Consider the following 17,478-nt stretch of genomic DNA (forward strand, 5'->3'; position numbering starts at 1 on the left):
TCGTGGGGTTCGACACTCCACGGGCTGCTTCCTGCGAACCCTTGCCCCCTGTAACGAGACTTCATAGAACTCCAGAAACCCCTGTGTCTGGCGTCAGAGACCTACATTGTGGTCTCGAAATAAAATGATTCGGTCAGGAAGTGGACATAAGTGATAGGAGCAGAATTAGGCCATTCAGCCCATCAAGTCTACTCCGCCATTCAATCATGCCTGATCTATCTCTCCCTCCTAACCCCATTCTCCTGCCTTCTCCCCGTAACCTCTGACACCCGAATTTATTTTTGCTATTGGGATTGAGTAGTGAACATAAAGCCTAGATTATAAAACCAGAATATGCGGAGTTTTAATTTAAGTCGAGCTTTATAAAGTTGGGCAGAATTCTATCAGTGATTAACAAAACTTCGCAATGAATGGAAAGTATCTCATTGTACAATAGTTCCCAGTGATATAATCACCGACTCATCCAGCTGCAAACAAGGACAAGCAAGGCGGCACAGCGACGCAGCGGGTAGTGCTGCTGCCTCACAGCGTCCGAGACCCAGGTTTGACCCTGACCCCGGGTGCTATCTGTGTGGAGTTTGCACGTTCTGCCTGTGACCGCGTGGGTTTCCTCCCGGAGCTCCGGTTTCCTCCCTCATCCCAACGAAGTGCGGGTTTGTTGGTTACTTGCCCGTAGAGTGTAGGGAGTAGATGAGAAAGTGACATAACATAGAACTAGTGTGAACAGGTGATCGATGGCTGGCATGGACTAGATGGGCCAAAGGGTCTGTTTCCATGCTGCATCCTGAAATGAAGCTAAACTATGGTGAAGATTGGAAACATATTGGTGGGTGTATGGAACGAGCTGCCAGAGGAGGTAGTTGAGGCTGGGACTATCCCAACATGTAAGAAGCAGTTAGACAGGCAAATGGGTTGGACAGGTTTGGAGGGATATGGACCAAGCGCAGGCAGGTGGGACTAGTGTAGCTGGGACAGGTTGGCCAGTGTGGGCAAGTTGGGCCGAAGGGCCTGTTTCCACGCTGTATCGCTCTGACTCTGTGGCACGCCGCAGTGCCTGCCAGATTTATCGGCACGCTTGCCTCGTTGAAACAGTTTTGTGTCTATCAGCGATCAGCGGCAGGACCAGTGATGAAGGCATTGTGCTAAAAGATGCAGTAATCGGTTCTAAACGCATCATCAAGGTTTTCGTTTTTCCTCCTCATTCTCTGTGGTTAGTGGGAATCTGTTTGGCTGGGCTGTCGTTTCCCCGGTGAATTAGTCACTTGCTGCTGATGCATCTAATTGCCTCCAAGTACACAGGCGCTTGCTTTAATCGCCCACTTCCTGCATGAGTTGCGAGCGCATGGCTTATTTATTTCATGCCTGCAAAACAAAAACTCTCCATCTTGCCAGTCACATTTAAACACAAGTGACTAATCTTCAAATATTAGAACAGATTTAAAATAATACATTCATCAATCGTACATTCATCATTCGACTTCCTCTGCCACCACACGGACTTCTCCAGGAGAATCGCTGACCAGAACATCATCATCATCTTCCCTGCATTCTGATGTAAACACTGATCATTTTCCGAACAGTTTTGTTTAGAATATTAATAGAAGAAAAATGTCGTTATCAAGATGTTGGAACAAAGAACTGCAGTTAAAATGTGAAGGAACTGCAGATGTTGCTTCATAGACACAACATGCTGCAGCAAACATAGAACAATAGGTGCAGGAGTAGGTCATTCGGCCCTTCGAGCCAGTACTGCCATTCAATATGGTCATGGCTGATCATCCCCAATCAGTGCCCCGTATCCCTTGATTCCTTTCGCCCTCAGAGCTAAATCTAACTCTCTGTTGAAAACCTGGAGAGTCGGGCAGCATCTCTGGAGAGAAGGAATATGTGGATGTTTTTGGCTGAGACCCTTCTTCAGACTGAGAGTCGGGGGAGAGGGAAACGAGAGATATGGAACAAATGACTGAAAGGTAATCCTGGAGGCAGAAGATGGAAGTGCATGGTTTATACCAAAGACAGACACAAAGTGCTGGAGTAACTCAGCAGGTCAGGCAGCGACTCTGGAGAACATGCATCGGTGACGTTTTGGGTCGGGACCCCTGTGGGTACAGGTAAGGGGTGTTTTTCTAGATGGCATGCATAGGAAGGAACTGCAGAAGGTGCGGACGCTGGTTTAAACCGAAGATAGACACAAAATGCTGGAGTAACTCAGCGGGCTGGAGAGAAGGATTGGGTGACGTTTCGGGTCGAGACCCTTCTTCAGACATGAGGGCAGATGGATTGATGAAGTAGTGACCGCCATCTGAGTTTGAAGCTTTAACAAGTGAATTGTTGGTCCACTTTAGTTTTCATATCAATTCAATTTTTCAATTTAAAAACTTCAATGGCATGATAGAAAACGACATTGTTATATTGCCAAAGTATAAAACATGACATACATATTTAAAATGCATCAGTATAAATACAAGTATACAGTGCATGGATAGATATGTCCCTGTACATAAACTCACAATAGGCCTATAGCCCTTTATTGATTGCTACACGTTCTTGCAGCTGTAAGCAGTACAACAGGATAGCAAGTTTAGCAATTCAATATTAATTTCTTAGTGTTAGTTAATGTCGATTAGTGTGTGAGTACATATGTGCATGTTGGTCATTCACCGTCTCTCAGGTTATGGCATGCTGTTACGTATTGTGCACCAAGATGTGCCGTATTTCCTTTGCCAAGGATTATTCCTAGTTTTGATGTATCATCTAGTTCTTTAAAGTCAGGGGTTGCGAAGGAATGGTTGCCCATCATCACATTTCTCTGTGTCGATCTCAGCGGATGATGTTTTTTGGTGAGTTTAGTAGCAGTGATCACAGCTTCCCCTTCTGCAGTCTCCTGCCCCCGATCATCAGCGCAAGTGATTATTTGTCCTTGCCGTGTGCATGCTAATTCGAAAAGCCATTGCCACCATCCTGCCAAGTGAAGGTCTTGTACCACAGCTGCGAGGCCACCCACTGTTTTACCACTCGGGAATGGCATTCCCTGCTTTTATATTAATTGCATCAATCCCACCCCAACCTGTTAGTTTAGTTTATTGTCACGTGTACCGAGGAGCAGAGAAAAGCTTTTTGTTTAAGAAGGAACTGCAGATGCTGGAAAATCGAAGGTAGACAAAAGTGCTGGAGAAACTCAGCGGGTGCAGCAGCATCAATGGAGCGAAGGAAATAGGCAACGTTTCGGGCCGAAACCCTTCGGGTTTCGACCCGAAACGTTGCCTATTTCCTTTGGGTTTCGGCCCGAAACGTTGCCTATTTCCTTCGCTCCATAGATCTCCAATGGTGAATCTGTGGAATTCTCTGCCACAGAAGGTAGTTGAGGCCAGTTCATTGGCTATATTTAAGAGGGAGTTAGATGTGGTCCTTGTGGCTAAAGGGATCAGGGGGTATGGAGAGAAGGCAGGTACAGGATACTGAGTTAGATGATCAGCCATGATCATATCACGAAGGGAGAATATGATAATATTGATAAAGTTGATTTGTACACTCTGGAGTTTAGAAGGAAGAGAGGGGATATGGGGAGTCGGGGGAGAAAGCAGAAACGGGGTACTGATTGGGGATGATCAGCCATGATCACATTGAATGGTGGTGCTGGCTCGAAGGGCCGAATGGTCTACTCCTGCACCTATTGTCTATTTGTAAGCTGTCATGTTTGTTTAGTTTGAGACGGTTCAACCATGGATCCCTGCATCCTAAATCTATTCCTGTATCGATACTTGGTGTGAAATCCCCCCTCTCTCTGACTGATCCCCTCCTTGGTTTGAAGTTGACCGTTATAAATCTCCTGCTGTTAAATATATTTCTGAATCTTGGTTTGTGTTGGGCTTCATCTTTCAGCGTGTGGCAAACATCAAAGTATGAAACTGGGTGTCTGTCCAAATGACTCCGCATCTATTTTTGACAACGGTCCTCGACATTTCAATCCCTGCGTTCCCCTGCGCTGCTCATGTTGACTTTAACTCTCTTCCCCGCCCGACACAGTCAAAGATTCATCCAGCACGCGAATGGCCCTTCAGCCCTACTTGTCCTTGCCCACCCAAATGCCCAGCTGATCCATTGTTGATGACTGTCAGCATCTCCAGCATTTAAACGGGAGGGAAGTAAATGCAGCTTACTAATAGTGCACGGTGACCTTTCAATAGACAATAGGTGCAGGAGTAGGCCATTCAGCCCTTTGAGCCAGCACCGCCATTCAATGTGATCATGGCTGATCATCCCCAATCAGTACCCCGTTCCTGCCTTCTCCCCATATCCCCTGACTCCGCTATTTTTAAGATCCCTATCTAGCTCTCTCTTGAAAGCATCCAGAGAACCCGCCTCCACCACCCTCTGAGGCTGAGAATTTCACAGACTCACAACTCTCTGTGTGAAAAAGTGTTTCCTCGTCTCCGTTCTAAATGACTTGCTCCTTATTCTTAAACTGTGGCCCCTGGTTCTGGACTCCCCCAACATCAGGAACATGTTTCCAGCCTCTAGCGTGTACAAGCCCTTAACAATCCTATATGTTTCAATGAGGTATCCTCTCATCCTTCTAAACTCCAGAGTGTACAAGCCCAGCCGCTCCATTCTCTCAGCACATGACAGTCCTGACATTCCGGGAATTAACCTTGTAAACCTAGGCTGCACTCCCTCAATAGCAAGAATTTCCTTCCTCAAATTAGGGGACCAAAACTGCACACAATACTCCAGGTGTGGTCTCACTAGGGTCCTGTACAACTGCCTCAGTTTCCCCTGCTTCAGTTTGTCACCGAGTCTTACAGAGTGTGTACGACACCACTTTTGTTATTGTCATCTGCTTGGAGTACTGTGTTGAAGGAGAGACCTACACTGATGGTAGACTCGGTGGTTGTATACTTGGTCCCACTGCAATCTGCAGGAAATGGGTCTCGGGGAGAGCTCTATACGTTGCCTCCAAATTAAAGTCAAACGATGTAAAAGGATTCATCGCGTTTGTTTTTTATTAAGTCTAGTAAAATATACTGACATTTCCTTCCTGAATCTGCAAACCACTTGCCAGTGTGCGATGAGTCACTTTTGAAACTCGTTGCCGGAAGCATTTTGCTGATTCATTCGGGAGTTTAATACCTGGTGTGTGTGTGTGGGAGGGGGAGGGGGGATCGAGGCGTTCTGCAAAAGAAAGAGTAGCCCCCCCATCTCTTCCTCGATTGATGGTCTGAGCATCTGCACAACTTCTTGCTTGTAGAAAGTCCGTTCACGATGCCGGCCTGGCACGTTGGCCACTCCCCAAAGTCAGAGTTTCCATTTCCCAGTTTGTAACGAGAGGATGAATGACGTTGGATTTCCTCTCGAATCATAATCTAGGATGCGTCAGAATCATCCTGATAGTTCCGATATGAATCAGTTCATTCATAAACAGTCTAATGTAAACGCTGGCACGGCGAATAACATGAGTTTGCTCCTGTTTTATCTTTACTTTCAGAAACCTAGAAGAGTTTGGTATTTTTTATCCAGTAACCTACTTTCCTCACGGAGACCTGTTGCAGCATATGTTGTATGACTTGTTGTATGCATGGCATTAGTATTTAAACAAGAGGTCAAAAGTGTTTTATTGTCATATGTCCCAGATAGAACAATTAAATTCTTACTTGCTGCAGCACTTATTGAAACCATATAAGATTATTAAGGGTTTGGACAGGCTAGAGGCAGGAAACATGTTCCTGATGTTGGGGGAGTCCAGAACCAGGGGCCACAGTTTAAGAATAAGGGGTAAGCCATTTAGAACGTAGACGAGGAAACACTTTTTCACACAGGGAGTTGTGAGTCTGTGGAATTCTCTGCCTCAGAGGGCGGTGGAGGCCGGTTCTCTGGATACTTTCAAGAGAGAGCTAGATAGGGCTCTTAAAGATAGCGGAGTCAGGGGACATGGGGAGAAGGCGGGAACGGGGTACTGATTGGGGATGATCAGCCATGATCACATTGAATGGCTCGAAGGGCCGAATGGCCTAATCCTGCACCTATCGTCTATAACAGAATATGTAATCCTATTAAATAATATAACAAAAACTCAGAAAAAAAGAACAAACAATAATAGTGTAATAATAATAATAGTCTATTGTAGTTCAGAGCTTATGAGGTTGTCGTGTTTAATAGCCTGATGGCTGTGGGGAAGAAGTTGTTCCTGAACCTGGACGTTACAGTTCTCAGGCTCCTGTACCTTCTTCCCGATGGCAGTGGTGAGATGAGTGTGTGGCCAGGATGGTGTGGGTCTCTGATGATGCTGGCTGCCTTTTTGAGGCAGTGACTTCGATAGATCCCTTCGATGGAGGGGAGGTCAGAGCCGATGATGGACTGGGCAGTGGCCACAACATTCTGCAGTCTTTTCTGCTCCTGGACGCTCAAGTTGCCGAACCAGGCCACGATGCAACCGGTCAATATGCTCTCTACTGTGCACCTGTAGAAGTTCGAGTGAATGCAGCACACTAATAGTGCACAGACAACCTTTCCCTGCTTCAGCTAATCATAGGGTGATACAGTATGGAAACAGGCCCTTCGGCCCACCTTGCCAGCACCGACCAACATGTCCCATCTACTCTAGTCCCACCTGCCTGCGTTTGGCCCATATCCCTCTAAACCTGTCCTATCCATGTACCTGTCTAAATGTTTCTTAACCGTTGCAATTGTCCCTGTCTCAACTACCTCCTCCGGCAGCTCGTTCCATACACCTACAACCCTTTACGTGAAACAGTTACCCCTCAGATTCCTATTAAAACTTCCCCCCCCCCCCCCCACCTCACCTTAAACCCATGTCCTCTGGTTCTCGATTCCCCAACTCTGGGCAAGAGACTCTGTGCGTCTACCCGATCTATTCCTCTCGTGATTATGTGTACCATGTGCAGTGCATAATGTCATGTGTCGTGCCCATAGTGTTGGTAATATCAATCTGAGGAAAGGTTCTCACCTGAAACGTCACCTATCCATGTTCCCCAGAGATGTTGCCACAGTCGCTGAGTTACTCCAGCACTTTGCAGTTATCTTCAGTAGAAGCCAGCATCTGCAGTTCCTTCCTACACTGTGTTAATGCCTCCTTTAGACAGTGATATTTAACACAATGTGTTAACCATTCCATTGTGAGTGAGCCTATTATTGATGAGTATCACTCAAAGACGTACGGGTTTCAAGGTTAAATGTGTAGGGAGTAGATGAGAAAGTGGGATTACATAGAACTAGTGCGGACAGGTGATCGATGGTCAGCATGGGCCGAAACATCACCCATTCCTTCTCTCCAGAGATGCTGCCTGTCCCACTGAGTTACTCTAGCTTTTTGTACCTCTCTTCAGCCTGTTTTCAATCGATCACTAAATTTGTATGAAGTGCTCCAAATGTTAGTGTGCAGTGATCGCTGGTCGGTGAAAACTCTGCCGAAAGGCCTGTTTCCGACTGTATCACTGAACACATTGGGACTAGCTTGCTGGCATCTTGGTCAGTGTTGGGTCAAAGGGCCTGTTTCTGTTCTGTGTTAACACTGTGGTGGTGATTGAGGAAAAATGATGGGATCCCAAAATCAAGTGTGCAGCATCACAGTGTTCTTCACGTTGGGCAAAGTCGACTGTATTGGGGGGAAATGTGGCCAAAGACTTGTCCCACCCCGGTCATTCCTCCTGCCCCCCCGCTCCCACCCGGCAGAAGGCGGGCGCGGAGCTAGAAATCGCGCACCACCACACTCGGGAACAGCTTCTTCCCCTCTGGTGTCGGGCTTCTGTACGGACCAGGCAGCATCTGTGGAGGGAATGAACATATGCCGTTTTGGGTCAGGATCTTCTAAAGTGTTGAGTGACTCTCGGGCTGTTATGGAACGCAATTAAAAAAATAAAATCGGTCTCATTTTTACAATTGGCTCCAGTGTTTACTTTTGATTAAAACATCAACAAATCTTCTTGCGTTAATTTGTGGTCTGTCAAGACCCTGGTGGCTTGCAGTTGCACTCAGTGGGCTGTTTCTATACTTATCAGGGGTTGTACTGGTATGTGGCAATGATCATACTGATCTGTCTGTCTTCAAGACCTTGTTTGATCCTGACCTTGAGTGCTGTCTGTGTGGAGTTTGCCCGTTCTCCTTGTAACCACGTGGGATCCTTGTAACTGCACAAAGTTGCGGCCACTGCCCAGTCCATCACCGGCTCTGACCTCCCCTCCATCGAGGGGATCTATCGCAGTCGCTGCCTCAAAAAGGCAGCCAGCATCATCAAAGACCCACACCATCCTGGCCACACACTCATCTCACCACTGCCATTGGGGAAAAAGGTACAGGAGCCTGAAAACTGTAACGTCCAGGTTCAGGAACAGCTTCTTCCCTACAGCCATCAGGCTAATAAACACAACAACCTCATAAGCTCTGAACTGCAAGATATTATTATTATTGTTGCACTGTTATTGTTTGTTCTTTTTTCCCCCTGAGTTTTTGTTATTATGATTACATATTCTGTTGTGCTGCAGCAAGTAAGAGTTTCATTGTTCCATCTGGGACACATGACAATCTCACTCTTCACTCTTCCTCCGAATGCTCCAGTTTCCTCCCACATCCTAAAGATGTGCGGGTTTGTAGATTAATCGGCCCCCTGTAAATTGCCCCCCAAGTGTATCGGGAGTGGATGAGTAAGTGGGATAACATAGAACTAGTGTGAACGGGTGATCGATGGTCAGTGTGGGCTGTTTCCATGGTGTTTCTATAAACTACAACTTTTATTTTTAGTTTAAAGTTTAGAGATACAGTGTGGAAACAGGCCCTTCGGCCACCGAGTCTGTGCTAGCCAGCGGTCCCCGCACTGCCCGACACACACTCAGGACAATTCTACACTTGCTCCGAGCCAATTGACCGACAAATCTGTACGTCTTTGGAGTATGGGAGGAAACCGGAGATCTCGGAGAAAGGTCACGGGGAGAACGTACAAACTCCGTACAGACAGCGCCCGTAGTCGGGATCTCTGGTAAAATGCAATAATCAGTTCAGTAAATGGTTGCTTTATGAGAGTGTGAGTTGTCTATAAGCAAGTGGTGCGCTGAGGCATGGTGAGAATGTGTCACGGCAATGTGGAAGTGTGTTTATTATATGCTTCCATGCTGATTCATCGCCAGACTTGGAGCCGGCCCAGCCTTTCATTCACAAACTGATTTCCTGGAAATTACACCACGTTCTTTGGCTGTTGATCACTTTATTGGTGTGGAGATTCAGGATGTCACACGGGAAGACATTGCTCTCACTGTGCAGCCCAGCCCAGCCCATCTCGCACCCCAGACTGCCACTATTTATGAGAATTGGAGCAAGGAGGTCCTACTGCAGTTGTACAGGGCCCTGGTGAGACTGCACGCACCTGGAGTATTGTGTGCAGTTTTGGTCTCCCAATTTGAGGAAGGACATTCTTACTATCGAGAGAGTGCAGCGTAGGTTCACCAGGTTAATTCCTGGGATGGCGGGACTGACATATGATGAAAGAATGGGTCGACTGGGCTTGTATTCACTGGAATTTAGAAGAATGAGAGGGGATCTTATAGAAACATATACAATTCTTAAAGGATTGGACAGGGTAGATGCAGGAAAAATGTTCCCGATGTTGGGGGAGTCCAGAACCAGGGGGTCACAGTTTAAGAATAAAGGGTAGGCCATTGGGACTGAGATGAGGAAAAATGTTTTCACCCAGAGAGTTGTGAATCAGTGGAATTCTTTGCCACAGAAGGCTGTGAAGGCCAAGTCAGTGGTATATATTTAAGGCAGAGATGGATAGATTCTTGATTAGTACGGGTGTCAGGGGTTATGGGGGGGGGGGGGGGGGGGGGGTGGAAGGCAGGAGAATGGGGTTTGAAGGGAGAGATTGATCAACCATGATTGATGGCGGAGTAGACTTGATGGGCCGAATGGCCTCATTCCACTCCCTTCAGTTACGAGCTTTGTGGCTCCATCTACACTGCGTCGGGAAAGCAGCCAACAAAATCGAAGGCCTTTCCCACCCCGGTCATTCCTCCTCCTCCTCCTCCCCACTCCAGTGGGCAGAAGGGACAGTATCGCTCCATCAGCCTTGGGAACCGTTTGTGCCTCATGTATCGAGGCCGAGATGCAACCAGGCAACATGCTGTCTCCCGCGCACCTGTAGAACTTGAAGAATATTGATCGATAGTTTAGGTTAGAGGTACAGTGCGGAAACAGGCCTTCCGGCCCACCGGGTCCGTGCCAACCAGCGATCCCCGCACATTAACACTATCCTACACACACTAGGGACATGTTTACAGTTAGCAAGCCAATTTGCCTACAAACCTGTGTCTCTTTGGAGAGAACAAGAATCGGGGAAGTAATACAACATCTTAAACAAATGAGGCCAAAATATTCTGAAACGTGACGGCAATCACGCTAAAGCCCCTGTCCCACTGTACGAGGTAATTCAAGAGTTCTCCCATGTTTTCCCCTTATTCGAACTCGGAGAATGTCCGTAGCAGGTCTGTAGAAGTTTGTAGATGTCTCGTAGCGGCTCGTAACGCTAACGGTAGGTCCTCGGGTCATCCGGTAAACTCGTGACGTTTTTTCATTCATGTAAAAAATGTCCACGAGTAAAGCAATACTCGTGATGAAATAATAATCGTTACTTTTTACTCGTACGAGCCGCTACGTGACGTCCACAAACTCCCACGGACCCACTACGGACATTCTCCGGGTTTGAATCGGGGGGGAAAACTCGGGAGAACTCTTGAATTACCTCGTACAGTGGGACAGGGGCTTAACTGTTCTAAAACTCGCAAAACTAAACCCTGATGTTTTTGTGCTCAGACTCTGGCAATTCTTTTAAGTTTTTTTTGTCACACAATTCAATGTCGTTATTCGGAAGTGATCCGTTGAAAACTTATTTTAATATATTTTCAGTGTCGGAGAGGGGACATCTCACCTCTGTCAGGCTGTTATAATCTGTGTGTGGAACAGTTCCTCGTCTTATTGGTGGTGGTATCTGCACGACACAAAATCCAGCATCTCCTGCTCGTGTATTGGCCACAGTGTCGAGGATAAACCGTAACGTCAGGCAAGGCGACGAGAATGGATGGTTTTAGGTTTTTGAGAAGGAAACGCAAGATAATCTCGAGTATCTGTTGAAATGATCATTAACCAACCTGAGCTTCAGCGCGTCGTCCACAGAGCGCAGAGGATCATTGGGACACCGCTACCAGCCTTGGAGGGCAGTCTACCACACACGGTGCCTCAGGAAGGCCGTCAGCATCCAGAAAGACTCATCACACCCCTGTAACGGTCTGTTCGAACTACTTCCCTCCGGCAGACGTTACAAGGCCTTCTACGCCCGAACCTCCAGACTCAGAAACAGCTTTATTCCCAGAGCTATAGCGGCTCTGAACCGGCCCTGCTGAGTGCCCCCCCACCCCCCCTGGACTGTCTCCCTCGGATGGTCACGACACTCAGCTTATTTATTTATTTTACTTTTCTTTTTCATCGGTTGGAGCTGCATACTAAATCTCGTTGCACTGACATGCAATGACAATAAAAGATATTATTATTATTATTCTTATTATTATTATTATCTCCCGATGGCTCAGCACTTCAACTCCCCCTCCCATTCCAAATCCGACCTTTCTGTCCTGGGCCTCCTCCATGGCCAGAGTGAGGCCCACCGTAAATTGGAGGAGCAGCACCTCATATTTCGCTTGGGTAGTTTACACCCCAGCGGTATGAACATTGACTTCTCCAATTTCAGGTAGTCCTTGCTTTCTCCCTCTTTCCCCTCCCCTTCCCAGCTCTCCCACAGCCCACTGTCTCCGCCTCTTTCTTTCTTCTTCCTGCCCCCCCCCCCCACCCCCACATCAGTCTGAAGAAGGGTCTCGACCCGAAACGTCACCTATTCCTTCGCTCCATAGATGCTGCCTCACCCGCTGAGTTTCTCCAGCGTTTTGTCCACCTGTTTTGTCCACCTAATCAAGTGCTTTTTGGTCCAATTGAGGAGTGGAAGGTTTTGAGGAAGTGTTTTATTTGCGTTTTTGTCCGTATAAGAATATTTGAACCACAACAGTTTGTCATTGCTGTTGGTGTACAGTAAGGTTACCAAGTAAACAGCGCTATTTAAGATGGCTTCTCCGAGACACGGCAGTGAAGTGACTACTGGCCGATCGATGCTATTAGTTGACTGCGTGAAACTCTCTTCTTCAAGAAGCCGGTGGTCGTGTCGGCTATCCCAAAACTTTTGGCTTTCGATTGTGTTTCCGTGAAATTATAAATGCAGGACATTGTACAGTTCAGGTAACGATGCTTTTTGTTTTGTTGCCCTATTATAAACTGGAGCCGTCGCAAGAACAGAATATAACACTTTCAAGGTGTTCGGACAAGGAACGGCAGATGCTGGTTTTGAAATGTAAAAAAAACGACTCACGACCAAACAGGTGTCGCCCCGTGACATGTCGACACGTGATGCCTGTATGGCCGTTAGTAGTCGACCAAAGAGTCGTGCCTTTTTCTGGTTGCTGCTGGATTTTGAAAATTTTCGGCCACCTGCTGCGACCATGACGGGTGCCACGGCAAGTCGCCGGGAAAATTGCGTGTGAAACAAATGTTATCCTTGCCACTTGTCCAGGTTCTCCAGAGATGCTGCCTGACCCGCTGAGTCACTCCAATAATTTGTGTTGTTTGTTTTTAATCCTCGTTCCGTCCGTTCAGTCTTTCTCCCGCCTGGTGGAGAAAATGTACAAATGACAGCGATATTTGCCAAAACGTTGGCAATTGTCTTGTTAAGTTTTAGAAGGAAATCGTCTTCAAGCCAAATATGCAGTGAAATTGTTTCTAAAATTTGGTTAGCAGGCGGAATACGTTGTGTTTATGTATGTAATTTCCAAAAAAAATTGCTTTATTACCCTGCGAGTTGGGGGCTATGCGCGAGTGGATAGGGCGGGAATGGGGTAAAAGGAGCGAATGAATAATATTAATAGAATATCAAGGGGTGTGGTTGGTATTTGTGTGTAGGGGTGGTAAGTGTGTGTGTGTGTGGGGGGGGGGGGGGGGGGGGGAGGGCGGTGGTAGACTAATTAACAGTTTCTACCCATGTGCCATTAAAGAACGAAGCACAAATAGATAACACCGTGGGCAACACAACACAATTCGTGGTGCAATATAAAAATTTGTCTGCTGGGGTGTGCAATATAATGTGCAATATTTCTACTATCTATTTATTTATTTCATTCATTGATCTTGCCGGTAATATGAGAGTTAATGGTTGATTGTGTTTTTGTTCTTTTAAATCTTTTAAATCTTTTATCCCGTGCCTTCTATTGCATACCACTGAAGGAGATGCACTGAAACATAGAAACATAGACAATAGGTGCAGGAGTAGGCCATTCGGCCCTTCGAGCCTGCACTGCCATTCAATATGATCATGGCTGTTCATCCAACTCAGTATCCTGTACCTGCCTTCTCTCCATACCCCCTGATCCCTTTAGCCACAAGGGCCACATCTAACTCCCTCTTAAATATAGCCAATGAACTGGCCTCAACTACCTTCTGCGGCAGAGAATTCCACAGATTCACCACTCTCTGTGTGAAAAATGTTTTCCTCATCTCGCTCCTAAAAGATTTCCCTCTTATCCTTAAACTGTGACCCCTTGTTCTGGACTTCCCCAACATCGGGAACAATCTAGCCTGTCCAACCCCTTAAGAATTTTGTAAGTTTCTATAAGATCCCCCCTCAATCTTCTAAATTCTAGCGAGTACAAGCCGAGTCTATCCAGTCTTTCTTCATATGAAAGTCCTGACATCCCAGGAATCAGTCTGGTGAACCTGAAATTGCAGTGAAATTTCGTTGTACAGTTGCTGTGCAACGACAATAAAACGTATATTTGATTTGATTTGATTCTTCAGAATTGCTTCCGTTGATTAGCATCATTGAATAGCGATACCTCGTGATCACCATAGTGTGTGTAGCTGTAAAATGCCATTGGGGTTATAGATGCTAACAGAGCTTTTTGTGTGGAGGAACTGCAGATGCTGGTTTATACTGAAGACAGACAAACAATGCTGGATGGAGTAACTCAGCGGGTGCAGCAGCATCTATGGAGCGAGGGAAATAGGCAAAGTTTCGGGCCAAAACCCAAAGGAAATAGGCAACGTTTCGGGTCGAAACCCGAAGGGTTTCGGCCTGAAACGTTACCTATTTCCTTCGCTCCATAGATGCTGCTGCACCCGCTGAGTTTCTCCAGCATTTTTGTCTACCTTAGGTTTAGAGGGTTATGGGCCATGTTGCCTATTTCCTTCGCTCCATAGATGCTGCTGCACCCGCTGAGTTCCTCCAGCATTTTTGTCTACCTTAGGTTTAGAGGGTTATGGGCCATGTTGCCTATTTCCTTCGCTCCATAGATGCTGCTGCACCCGCTGAGTTTCTCCAGCATTTTTGTCTACCTTCGATTTTCCAGCATCTGCAGTTCCTTCTTAAACACTTCAGACGTCAGACGTTCTCCTCCTCTCTCGTCTGCCCACTTTGAAGGCGTTCTCTGTCTCTCCGGGAGTTCTGTGCGACTATCCCTCACTGCTCCTCCTTCGCGATTCCTACTCCGGAGATGCTGCCTGTCCTGCTCAAGTTACTCCAGCATTTTGTGCGTCCCTCTTCAATAATATTCCTTGCTGTTGATATCTACAGTACACCATTATCCTAAAATCTGCTCAAGCTCTTTAAGGGCCTGAACCATCTAATTTAGTGAATAACATTTTGTTTTTTAAACTTTCTTTAAACTTTTGGTAAAATTAAAGTTTTGCAAAACTATATATTTTTTAACTGTTTGGCAGTGTCGGTACGCTGTAAGCATGCAGGTACAGCAGGCAGTGAAGAAAGCAAATGGCATGTTAACATAGAAACATAGAATATAGGTGCAGGAGGAGGCCATTCGGCCCTTCGAGCCAGCACCGCCATTCATTGTGATCATGGCTGATCGTCCCCAATCAATAACCCGTGCCTGCCTTCTCCCCATACCCCTTGACTCCACTAGCCCCTAGAGCTCGATCTAACTCTCTCTTAAATCCATCCAGCGACTTGGCCTCCACTGCCCTCTGTGGCTGGGAATTCCATAAATTCACAACTCTCTGGGTGAAAAAGTTTTTTCTCACCTCAGTCTTAAATGACCTCCCCTTTATTCTAAGACTGTGGCCCCTCGTTCTGGACTCGCCCAACATTGGGAACATTTTTCCTGCATCTAGCTTGTCCAGTCCTTTTATAATTTTATATGTTTCTATAAGCCCCCCCAGCGAGAGGATTTGAGTTTAGGAGCAAGGGATATGGAGGAGAAAGCAGGAACGGGATACTAATTGTGGATGATCACCGAAGTTCCTTCCGAAGATCACCGAAGATCTCTGGAATTCTCTGCCACAGAAGGTAGTTGAGGCCAGTTCATTGGCTATATTTAAGAGGGAGTTAGATGTGGCCCTTGTGGCTAAAGGGATCAGGGGGTATGGAGAGAAGGCAGGTACAGGATACTGAGTTGGATGATCAGCCATGATCATATTGAATGGCGGTGCTGGCTGGAAGGGCCGAATGGCCTCCTCCAGGGCCTGTTTTCTATGTTCCATCAAAAAGACGCAGTGAGCACAAATGCTTTTCAGATGTACAATAGCCGCGCGCTGACGTTTCTGACACAACTGCCGATTCTAATTGTGTTTGTTTTCTCCGCAGGTCAGCAGCGATGTTCAACAACATTTCCTGGTCTCCTGCTACGGGGGTGATGGGGACGGGCTGACTGGAAGGGATTGTTGGTGAAGATCTGGAAGGGTCGGGTGTAGGCGTGGGCCGAGACATGACCAAGGTAAATCAGTCTCTGTGTTAGACCCTCCACCTAGCGTGCAGTGCGGAGAGGGAGAAAGCGTGCAGGAGAGTGCTGTGACCTCCTCGTGATATCCCAGACTGCGGGCGCCCCAATAGTTTACCCGTAGACTTCTTCAGACAGTGCAAGTCTGCCCGTGAGACGAACGCCCGTGAGACGCTGGGAGATGAACGGTGACCGGGCGGTTGCCTCTTGAGGTAAAACGCAAAGTGCTGGAGGAACTCAGCGGGTCAGGCAGCAACTGCGGGGGGGGGGGAGCAGGGAAGAATAGTTTTGGGTCGGGACCCTTCAGCATTCATGGAGGGAATAGATAGGTGGCGTTTCAGTCTCTTCAGAAGGATCCAGACCCTCAAACATCACCTGTCCATTCCCGCCACGGATGCTGCCTGACCCGCTGAGTTCCTCCAGCACTTTGTGTTTTGTTTGAGATTCCAGCATCTGCAGTTCCTGGTGTCTGCCAGACTCCAGTGGACGGCTACATTGCTGACATCGTCATTCTGCTCTTCAGCTGAGAAGGAGGTTATCCTGTTGGGGAGTCCGTGTTGCTTTGTGCGAGACGTGATTCTGTTAATGCCATTTTTCTTTTTACAATAGACAATAGGTGCAGGAGGAGACCATTCAGCCCTTCGAGCCAGCACCGCCATTCAATGTGATCATGGCTGATCATCCACAATCAGTACCCCGTTCCTGCCTTCTCCCCATATCCCCTGACTCCGCCATCTTCAAGAGCCCTATCTAACTCGCTCTTGAAAGTATCCAGAGAACCGGCATCCACCATCCTCTGAGGCAGAGAATTCCACAGACTGGCAACTCTCTGTGGAAAAAGTGCTTCCTCATCTCCGTTCTAAACGGCTTATCCCTTATTCTCAAACTGTGTGGCCCCTGGTTCTGGACTCCCCCAACATCGGGAACATGTTTCCTGCCTCTTGTATGTTTCAAAAAGATCCCCTCTCATCCTAAACTCCAGAGTGTACAAGCCCAGCTGCTCCATTCTATCAACATATGACAGTCCCGCCATCCCGGGAATTAACCTTGTAAACCTACGCTGCACTCCCTCAATAGCAAGAATGTCCTCAAATTGGGAGACCAAAACTGCACACAATACTCCAGGTGTGGACCCACTAGGGCCCTATACAACTGCAGAAGGACCTCTTTGTTCCTATACTCAACTCCTCTTGTTATGAAAGCCAACATGCCATTCAACATTCAGCATATGACAATATGCCGTCAACATATGACAGTCCCGCCATCCCGGGAATGAGAATGTTGTTCAGGTTGTTCCGCACGTCAACATACGAAGGGATTGGAGGCGTGGACCATGACTGGATAGACTCGGTTTGTACTCGCTAGAATTTAGAAGATTGAGGGGGGATCTTATAGAAACGTACAAAATTCTTAAGGAGTTGGACAGGCTAGATGCAGGAAGATTGTTCCTGATGTTGGGGAAGTCCAGAACAAGGGGTCACAGTTCAAGGATAAAGGGAAAATCTTTTAGGACCGAGATGAGAAAAACATTTTTCACACAGAGAGTGGTGAATCTGTGGGATTCTCTGCCACAGAAGGTAGTTGAGGCCAGTTCATTAGCTACATTTAAGAGGGAGTTAGATGTGGCCCTTGTGGCTAAAGGGATCAG

The 17,478-nt window shown here is 47.0% G+C and overlaps 1 protein-coding gene across 2 annotated transcripts in view; it reads left to right on the forward strand.

The window, feature by feature from the left end:
- The window catches only part of LOC116986144 (zinc finger protein PLAG1-like), a 57,961-nt gene that overhangs the window by 27,193 nt on the left and 13,290 nt on the right, over nt 1-17,478 (forward strand). For both annotated transcript variants that reach the window (XM_033041338.1, XM_033041339.1), the window contains exon 2: nt 15,698-15,827. The gene's annotated coding sequence lies outside the window, so the exon portion shown is untranslated. The remainder of the gene's footprint in view (nt 1-15,697; nt 15,828-17,478) is intronic.

This window comes from Amblyraja radiata, chromosome 23, assembly GCF_010909765.2.
Source record: "Amblyraja radiata isolate CabotCenter1 chromosome 23, sAmbRad1.1.pri, whole genome shotgun sequence".
Taxonomy (NCBI): Eukaryota; Metazoa; Chordata; class Chondrichthyes; order Rajiformes; family Rajidae; genus Amblyraja; species Amblyraja radiata.